Raw genomic sequence first — 8,050 nt, forward strand, 5'->3', positions numbered from 1 at the left:
GGGTGTTGAACAATGAGAACACATGGACACAGGGAGGGGAGCACTACACACTGGGGTCTGTTGGGGGGAAATGGGGGACGGACAGCAGGGGGAGGGGAGTTGGGGAGAGAGAGCATGGGGAGAAATGCTAGATGTGGGTGATGGGGAAGACGGCAGCAGATCACACTGCCACGTGTACCTATGCAACAATCTTGCATGTTCTTCACATGTACCCCAAAACCTAAAATGCAATAAAATTAAAAAAATAATAATAATAAAAATAAAAATAAATAATAATTAATGAATAGGGAAAAAAACTGACTATGACAGTTCATAATCTAGATAAAATATTAAATAATTTTGTAAATGTAATGGAATAAATGGTTGTAAACATAAAAAAAAAAACAAACCAGAACTGTTCTTTGACTGTATCCATTTTCTTTGTAAATAGCTTTGTATAGCGGAGCCTTCTGTGCCCAAAGTCATGGCAAACAAGGGAAAGAACGGGGAAAGTGTGGGACAGTTGACCCAGCACTGTCGCCGGCCGGAGCTGAAGAAGCTGGCACCGTGGTGTTTACTTGCACGGGAAGGTAAGAAACGAGGCATGGCGTTCTCTGTCTTCCCTGCCCTCCTGCTCTGTGTGCTTCTGAAATCTCCCTGGCAAATCTGTCTTCTCCCACGCCCCGCCAGCAACACTGGTAAACCTGAAGTTCAACATAGTTTAGAACTGGCTGCTTGGAAGAAGGATGGAGTGTGTGGAAATAAAAGTGAGCATTGTTCTTGGACTCCCTGGCCCTTATGAGGTATGTTGAAAGGATCCCCGGAGGCACCAGGAGAAATAAGACAGGACAAGAAAATAACCCAAGGGAAAAAGTGAGAGAAATTAGTTTGGAAAGGCACATGTGCCTCAGGGAGAAAGAGTGCAGAATGGACAGGTTCTGGAAGGAAAAGAAGAAAAAATTGGCAGCCTAGGAACAGTAAGGGAAGCTTCCACTGTGAGCAAGAAGAAAGAATATCTTACTAGTTTGTAATGCTTTTCAAGATACATAGAAGACGACTGTCAACTTCTAAATCAATCCTCGAATTGCTTATTTCTAACATTTGTTTATATGTCAGTTTTGTCATTTGAAGATTAGTTTATCTTGACAAAGTTTACCTAGGTTAACTGTTTTCCTCCTTGTGCTTTGGAATATTTGGATATCATATTATGCCATGAAATCACATATGTGGCATCACTGTGTGTTTGCAATATTGCCTACCATTTGGAGATGGTTCCATTACATGCAGAGAACATAGGACAATGCCCAAAATTGATCCTCCTCAAGAATGAATCTCCATGCTGTAACTCCTATAACTTTGTAAAAGAATAGAATTAAGGAGCACAAAAAAGAGAAAATGCAAGGACGTGGTGGTTGTGAAGACAAGAAGTGAGCTACTTGAAAATACCAAGAGAGTTTAACTAAATTATTTCCATTCAACCTGGAGTTTATTAGTAACTACACTTGCTAAGTAAAGGAATATTTTGAGTATTCGCTAAATGACAAACAGTTTTCACTGGTGACTAGGAAGTTTTCTTAGAATCTGTATAAGCTGAACAATATTATTCTCATGTGATTAATAAAGACATGACTCTCGGAGAGGTTACAGAGCTAGTAATTAGAAGAGTTAAGATTTGAATCCGGGCCAGGCACTGTGGCTCACGCATGTAATCCCAGCACTTTGGGAGGCTAATGTGGGTGAATCACCTAAGGTCATGGGTTCCAGACCAGCCTGACCAAAATGGCAAAACCTGGTCTCTAATAAAAATACAAAAATCAGCTTTGTGCATTGGCAGTGTCGTAGCCAATGAGGTTTATCCGAGGTGCGATTATTGATAATTGAAAACTTTTGCCAATACCCCGCCATAACGACTTGAAATATGGTCGGCGCTGGCAATTTTTGATGGTCTCTACGGAGAATGAATTAAAAATAAATAAATAAATACAAAAATGAGCCATGCGTGGTGGTGGATGCCTGTAGTCCCAGCTACTTGAGAGGCTGAGGCAGGAGAATCGCTTGAACCCAGGAGGTGGAGGTTGCAGTGGGCCGAGATTGTGCTATTACACTCCAGCCTGAGCAACAAAGTGAGAATTCGTCTTTAAAAAAAAAAAGATTTGAATCCAGCATTGTGTAAGTCATAAGTCTGCACACCTGTATTCCTGAACCTAGCTAACTCAGAGGCCCGGAGGACCCAGGGGCCACGTGTGAAGGGAATTTCTGAGGTGGATCCTCCAGTCGGCAGGAAGGGGCCTTCCCGGCGCTTTACCCATCTGACAATAGCACCAAAACAAAAGTTTTTAATGTGACGTTTGCCCAAAAAAGGGCAGTAGGTAATAATTTTTTTTCTGAAAATCGCCAGCTTGTAACTGCATCATAATATACTACTTCGTTAGTTTGTTTTAATATAAACATGCCCTTAAAATAATCCTCACATGCGTTTAAAATTTGTCCTTCAAGTAAAAGTTTGTCTTTACCTCCTTTTGTAACAAAAAATGAATGCTTTTATCCCTAACAGAAAGGAAGCTTTACAAGCCGGCATATACGCTAGTGGTGTTCAGATTCTGCTCCCACTAATATCTTTGCTAATATGTCCTAAAGAAACAGTGGCTGTGTTGGGGTTTGGCAGGATGCCATAAGGAAATAAGATACCAGGTGCCTAAAGTTTAAAGATTCTTCATGGAACCTTTACTACAACTGCCATGAAGAACTAGAAGCAATGCTAAGACCCGTACTTTTGAAATCTTCTATGTATGCTGACATCACCATTGCTCTGGGAGACTGTAGATTTCAGCCAGGGCAGAAATCATTTTCACTACATTGGAAATATACAAGCCTTAGTTCAAAATTGGGAGAAAAGACATGGATGGGAAGACAAATGTGTGAGAACAGTTCACAGATTTTTGTGTGTGTGCACTGAATTAGCTTTGAAGGAGTAGTTTTTGGTTTTTGTACAGGACAGGGCCTGCCCCTTAAAGTAAGAATAATGCTTTATTTACGCATTTGGCAAGATCATTGAATTTCCATAAAATATCTAATTTGATGAATGCTGGACTGATCAGAATGTGCACGTGAATCAAATATGCCCTTTTGTTCTTTTCATCTGATTTGTTGCTCTACCTAGAGTCAAATATATTTTCAGTTGACTGAAGCAAGGTAATATAGAGATATGACAAGAAAGGAACATTCCAGACAATTTACCATCTTAATTACATCAAGAAAGAGAAGGCAAGTAAGATTTGTCTGCTGACAAGAAAGTCCCATAATGAAAAGGTAAAACAGGTTGAGGAGAATATGCTTACATTCTTAAAAATCATTACTGTTATTATTAAAAGCACATTTCCCCACTGGTTGTTCTTTAGGGTGGGCAGATTTGTCTTAAATAATAAAGGATCTTCACAAGCACCTCAAATTTAACATTTCAGGTCAAGCTTTCACTGTGTTTTCATGGTACACTGCGGCTGCCTCCTAAGTCAACTTGCCACCTCTTCTCACCTCCCAAGCACCCGCTATGCTGCTTCTAAAGTGTTCTTCCTAAAACAGGAAGCCCAGCCCGGCACCACCCTGCTCACACTGGGGAACTTACCAAAGCCCACTTAACTCCTTCATATTAACACACAAGTGCCTTCATAGCTGCTCTGCCTCAGAACCCCCAGTTCTCACTGTTTGTGTCTGTTCTCTCCTGGGTCCTGGCTCCTCCCATCTTTCTGGTCATTTCATATTATTCCAAAACCTCAACATGCTATGCTTTATACACTTTCTCCTACATACATTGCCTCTTCTGTCAAGGTATCCCATCCTCCTGTGTCTCCACCACCTCGACCTGGAGAACCTCTGTCACCCCGGGGAAGTCCTGCTCATCCCTCAAGACACAATGCAAACATCCCCTTCTCTCTAAAGCCTGCCGCGGCCGCTATCATTCCGTCCTCTTGGGTTGCCGTAGAACTTTTACAAGTAATGATCCTGTTAAATGTCTTCCTGTCTCTCTCTAGTAAGGCATGAAGACTACCATGTAACTTATTTTATGATTTATCTAGTGGTCTGCCAAAGCTGGCTAATACAAGCTTGTAAGAGATGATCATTGAATATTCAAGAATTTACAAGCTGGTGGTTACATTGTGGTTATTTGAAATCAACTGCCTAGGAGTATTATATCACAAAATTGGCAAACACCACATATACGAACAATTTTTTTTCTTCAAAGGGGTGGCTTATGAGCATAGCTGGATTTATGTCCACAGTCTAGCAGAGTCTCTAAGTGTGCAAAGGAATTGCCTGAGTAATCAATGTGATTTCAATTAACTGAGAATTATTTGAGTCTAAATGAAACAAAGTCACCTACAAAAACAATGGTGGAATTTCATATTTTGTTATAATTTGAATTCTAATCGGTTTATAAGAAACAAGTATGGATTTCAGGTTTGTAAGTACTGGAGATTTTATTCCAAGACGGCATGGTCAGCAAGGCCAGGCAATGAGTGGCTCAAATGCAGGAAGTCCTTTGTTGTAAATTTTCCCATTAGCATCACCAGAATAGCTGCATGAACACCTTTGGCCCCTCTGCAGACACGAGGGAACACACCAGCCGAGGGCTAAGGCTACCATTTTAGATAAACTTTCATCAGCAAACTTATTTTACAGATAGGGAAGTAATGCCAAGACAGGCTGCTTGTATTCATCTTCATACAGGTGGCTAAGGGTACAGCAAGGATTTTAACTGAGCTCATTGATTTGGGGGTTGGCATTTTTAACAGTGCATACATTTGGGGTCTGTGCATATGTGTTGGCTAGTGGGAATCTAAGCAGGCTATTCAGAAATCATTAAAGACTAAAGAATTAAAGAAGGCCAGGTGTAATGGCTCACACCTAGAATCCCAGCACTCTGGGAGGCCTGTGTGGGAGGACTGATTGAGGGCAGGATTTGGAGACCAGCTGGGGAACACAGCAAGGCCATGTCTCTGCAAATTTTTTTTTTTTTTTTTTCGATCTAGCCACTTGTGGTGGTGCGTGCCTGTTCTTAGCTACTTAGGAAGCTGAAAAGGGAGGATCAGCCTCCTTGACAGAGCAAGACTTCGTCTCTAAAAAAAGAAAAGGAAAGAAAGAAAAGAAAAGAAACATTTTAAACTTGGAGTATCTAATTAGCAATTCAGTCAGGAACCGCGTGCCCAGGGAAAGGTTATCACTGCTTGAATGAAAATCTAGTTACAGACTAAACCCACAGCTCTTATAGTTGGGTGTCCAAATATGGACTTTCTCACATTTAAAGGAGCCATTCCTATCTGGTTATATCTGGTTATCTTTTTTGTGTACTTTACACATATTTCATTACTGTTATGTCCTTAATACAGCATTTTATTTTATTAATTTTGAACTTCCTACTATAAACATAGCAAGATCACATTCTATATTGTTTTATTTATAAATTTACATTTTATGACTTTGCAGTATAAAGCGAACTCAGTAATAAACAAGTTTACCAAATTATCACTGATCCATAGTGAAGATTTGAAAAATAGTTTTCAACATATAAGTGATTTTATCATACTTGAAGGTGCTTCCTTGTGGCTGTTCCATTTCCTCTATCTCAAACAGAGAAGAATTTTGGAAGCCCATTTCAGCTAAATTTATCTAATAATTGAAAATTCATAGATGAGTGGTTTTTTTTTTCATCTATCATATTTCAGGCAAAAGATTTACCCAAACATTTGCTCTTGATTTGTCAGAAAGATTAAGCTATTTCTTATAACTTAGGCTAAGTATGTCTCACAGCTCAAATGCAAATTTCTGGCCAAAGAATACGGATCCACTCAAGGAACACCCATTAGTTTATGCTCAAGGAGAAGTGCAAACACTCAAAATCCTTTGTCTGAAGTAAACTTTTTGTCATCTGTTTTTTTCAGTGAGGTTAATTTCACAATTTGAGATGTAAACTTGTATAAGAAGAAATACCTTTAAGTTCTAATGGAGGGGAGAGTATGTATGTATGTATAAAGATGATACATACATCATCTTTATCTTGTCAGCACTTAACATAATGCCTGCATGAATACATTGTTCAGTAAATGTGTATCAAATCAAATTAGATGTTTAAAAAACAAGTGATCCAAAACCAAAACATCTCAGTGCTCCTACAAGATTCACATTTTTCTCAAAATATCTTTTAGCTTATACCTCACAGGGTTATGCTTTTAACAGATATTCTATATTATTATCTATGTTTAGAAAGATATATTTACCTATTATCATTTCAGGCTATATAAATTAAAAATAGATTAAGGAAAGTAAAGGTGGGTTTGTTTTGTTTTTTAACCACAGGGACAATTTCAGAATCTTTTCCCAGCTACCTAATGTTAATTGACCCTGAAAATATTTTGGAACTTAAAACAATTTTCATAGACTAAAATCTCCAGGAAAATATATTAGGCACAATTAGTCATTAATTTCAAGTGCTAAATTGTAACCAACTGCTATAACAAGGCACACAGTACTGCTGTCCGGTATTGAACAGGAGGGAAGGTGTGGTGAGATTCGGGCGTGATTGACTCTCCCTTTCCCGGCTGCTCTCCTGAGACTCCTGTGAAGTAATCAAGAGTGGGAATAAAGAGGCATCATGAAAAACATATTTATCTTAATAGCTGTGAATTGTTTCTATGACTCAGTGATAATTAAATAAAAATTAGTGACTGAAAAAGTTAAAGGTATGAAAAAAATTGACCAATAACATAAAAATTATCTTCAGTTTTTTAGTTAAACAAAATCTTATTGGATGAATTAAACCATTAACTCATTTAGTTCTTAGAAAACTCTAAGAAACTTTTAGATGATTTTGTGAAATTTATCATCTTTTGTTAATTAGGTGGTTCAATTCTGCAATCAACATATTCAGTGATAATGAACATTTTAAAACTTGACTCAGGAAATGTTCATAATAAAACACTTTGAATACTCAATTATACAAATGTGATACATACTTTACATTATATTTATCTCCAAACATTTTTCCTATTGTTCCATTAGATTCAGTGCCTATTTGGTATTACTTTGGGGTGCATTTTCAAGATACGAAATATTCAGATACAGGTTTATGCTGATTTACAGACACTAATGAGTATTTAATTCTCAGATATTTAGATGCATTATAATATCATGTAATTTACATTGCGATAAGACAACAAAATGCAATTAATTTGAACATAAGGATCAACTGCCTATCTCTATCCCAGATAGATAAGATTTTTTTAAATGCTTATAAAGATGAGCATTTTAAATGTAATCTAATGAAACAGAATTTTCTCATAGGAGTATTATAAACACCTAAGTGACAATTAATTCGTAATTAATACTTCCAGCTTTTGCTAAAAACTCTGAATAAACTAGGTATTGATGGACCATATCTCAAACTAGTAAGAGCTATTTATGACAAACCCCAAACCAATATCATACTGAATGGGCAAAAGCTGGAAGCATTCCCTTTGAAAACTGGCACAAGACAAGAATGCCCTCTCTTACCACTCCTATTCAGCATAGTATGTTCTGGCCAGGGCAATCAGTCAAGAAAAGGAAATAAAGTATTCAGATAGGAAGAGAAGAAGTCAAAATGTCTCTGTTTGAAGAAGACATGATTGTATATTTAGAAAATCCCATCATCTCAGCCCAAAATCTCCTGAAACTGACAAGCAACTTCAGCAAAGTTGTAGGATACAAAATCAATGTGCAAAATCACAAACATCCCTCTTTATCAATATAGACAGAGAGCCAAATAATGAGTGGATTTCCATTCACAATTGCTACAAAGAGAATAAAATACCTACAAAAACAACTTACAAGGGATGTAAAGGACCTCTTCAAGGAGAACTACCAACCACTTCTCAAAGAAATGAGAGGACACAAAGAAATGGAAAAACATTCCATGCTCATGGATAGGAAGAATGAATCAATATCATGAAAATGGCCATACTGCCCCAACTAATTTATAGATTCAATGCTATCCCCATCAAGCAAACACTGACTTTCTTCACAGAAAAAAGAAAGACTT

General features: G+C 37.7%; 1 non-coding gene across 1 annotated transcript; it reads left to right on the top strand.

The window, feature by feature from the left end:
* Positions 1 to 1,795: 1,795 nt before the first annotated feature.
* Positions 1,796 to 1,936, top strand: LOC119469096. The gene has a single exon (XR_005197917.1). It is a non-coding gene; the product is annotated as a U4 spliceosomal RNA (small nuclear RNA).
* The last annotated feature ends 6,114 nt before the right edge of the window (positions 1,937 to 8,050 follow it).

The sequence above is a fragment of the Cebus imitator genome, unplaced genomic scaffold, assembly GCF_001604975.1.
Source record: "Cebus imitator isolate Cc_AM_T3 unplaced genomic scaffold, Cebus_imitator-1.0 Scaffold571, whole genome shotgun sequence".
Classification (NCBI taxonomy): Eukaryota; Metazoa; Chordata; class Mammalia; order Primates; family Cebidae; genus Cebus; species Cebus imitator.